The sequence below is a fragment of the Apaloderma vittatum genome, unplaced genomic scaffold (genome assembly GCF_000703405.1).
Source record: "Apaloderma vittatum isolate BGI_N311 unplaced genomic scaffold, ASM70340v1 scaffold18907, whole genome shotgun sequence".
Lineage (NCBI taxonomy): Eukaryota > Metazoa > Chordata > Aves > Trogoniformes > Trogonidae > Apaloderma > Apaloderma vittatum.
The window spans coordinates 18,876-21,342 of record NW_009726964.1 but is presented as its reverse complement, the minus strand read 5'-3'; positions in this window follow the sequence as shown (position 1 = coordinate 21,342).

Genomic DNA, 2,467 nt, shown 5'->3' with positions numbered 1-2,467 from the left:
CCTCCTGCAAGCTTGCAGCCGCTCCACGAAGGACCCCAAGTCACCTTCCAGACAAAGAACGTGAGCAATTTGCTCAGCAGAGAGGAAGGACATCCTTCTGCGAGAGGCTGGCTCAGCACCCTCAGCCAGCGCCCGGCCTGGAGGAAGCTGCTGCTCAGGGCCCCTCGGATGCGTCTCTGGCGAGGGGCTGGTTAACCAGCACCAGCAGCGACCCGAGCCCTCCTGTCTGGGGGTTTCCACCAAGGACATCCACACCTCCTACGGAGCCCTGGTCCAAGCTCTTGCCACCACCAGATCCTGCTCCCCTGTCCCCCAGCCTGCTCAAAGCCCCCCCCAGCACCTCCAGCCACCTCTTCCTGCAGAACGGAGGGATCTCGGTAGCGACCAGGACGAGGACACGTGTGGCAGCACCTGCCAGCGCAGAGCACGTCCAGGTAATTGGGAAGAGGCTCAGCGGAGCAGAACCGAGCCCCAGATAGAGCAGGCTTAGCCCGCGAGGCTGTAATTCCTGTTGCCCTCATCTGACACCCTGCTAAGAGAGAGACACGCGGTAAATGACCCCCCGCGCCCAGCCAAGCTCCGAAGGGCTGCCAAGAACCAGAACAGCGTGACAAGGACAGCGATGTCCCCAAACACCAGGGAGTTGGGTTAATTCACCCACATTCACTCAAATATCCTCGCGGGCTGGGCAAGGCTAAATCGGGTGACACGCTGACCCCATCGCCGAGCATCTCCTCCCGCCAGCTTCTTCTGCTCCGCGAGGAAAAGGAGAAAAAGCCGCCCTTTGCAAAGCCAAAAGCTCGCTGTGGCGCGGGGACAAGCCCGTCCCTCGCTGCCAGGCACCAGCAGGGCAGCACTGACCTGGAGGCAAAGCCAGCTCTGCTTGAGGAACGTTGTTTTGGGCTGATTTAGATCAGACATTAGGAAAATATTCTTTACTCTGAGGGTGGTGAGACACTGTGACAGGTTGCCCACGCACGCTGTGGATGCCTCATCCCTGGAAGTGTCCCAGGCCAGGCTGGACACTGAGCATCATCACCCTGATGGCATTCAGCAAGTAACCAGCCCCCCGACAAATGGCACTTAATATTTAAAGCAGAATTAAACCAGCCTTCCCAGACACACCCACAGAGAGAAAGAAAGAAACTGCCGCAAGTGATTAAATGTTTGCAGAGCACGGCCTAGAAAAACTAGCAATTTTTTAAACGTCTGCGCAAGCTGTATCGAAGCGAGATCTGTGAAACGGGGCTCCGGTGCTGGAGGTGGGACAAGAAAATTTGGGGCTGAGGGGAGTCTTGTTGCGAGAATTAGCGGGAACAACCGCTCCCCTGCAGCAGCTAATCCAGGAAAAGACATAAATCTCTTTTTCAATATATGGAATCGATGTGGTGGTAAAATTATTAAAGCGGGTAAGGTGGTATCGACTTAAGAGATTGACGGCGCTGTCGCAAGGATCCCGAATCTCTTTATCAAGCAGAAAAGTTCTCCAAGTACCTCTGCACGAAAAAAATAAGGGAAATTATAGTAGCCAGACACCAAAACACATGGTTAAGGAAGGTTTCTTCCCAGGGACCGTGTGGGACCGGGTCTCACCAGGACCCTCGTGCTCCTACCTCGGGGACAGAGGGACCTGTGGTGCTTCGAAGCAGGGACAGGGACGTCCTGATCGTCCCTGCCCTCGCCCTGAGCCACTCCCAGCTGCGTTTCCAGCCCTGGGGCAGGGACATGTGGTGCTTTTCCACGCACTCCCACTCTTCCAGCATTAAGATTTCTGCAGCGATCGTTCCTTCCCTTCATCCCCAAGAAACTCTGCCCTTTGCACAGCGACCAGAGCAGTTTATATCATTATTTTCCTATTTAATCCCCAGAGGAACAGGCTGGAGAGGCCAAGCCCTGACATGCAGCCTGGGGGTACCGATCTCCCCATCCCTGTACCGAATCGATTCTTTTTTTTTTTAAGAGAGATGTATAAGCACCACCACGATCTCCCCACGTACCGATGCCTTTACAGCAGTGCCGCTGGGGTGGCTGCCAGCAAGCCCAGGCCTGTGCCATGCTACTATAACTTGGTGCTGCAAAATATTTACAGCCCACTGTAAATCTGCTCGCTCATGAGAAGCATTTAAAAATAATTTAAAACCCTCCTCCCGCTCTGTGCAGGCTGAGCACTGCCTTTCTATCAAAACTGTCGGCACCTCCCAGGAGATCACTACTTGCAATCACTTAGAAATAAAAAAATAAAATAAAAAATCCCAAGATACTTAATTATCCCAAAGGCTAAAAAATAAATAATTAAGCTACACTTCCCTCTGAGATGTAGAAGCTCCCTCTCAGGTCCCAGGGCTCTCTGACCCAGCCAGCCTTACCAGCTGCATTGTGGAATTGATTCTGTTCAGGTATTTGTGTACTACTGCTTCAGTAAAAAACCTGAAGTTATTTCACCGGTGAGAAAACTGTGCGATGAGGG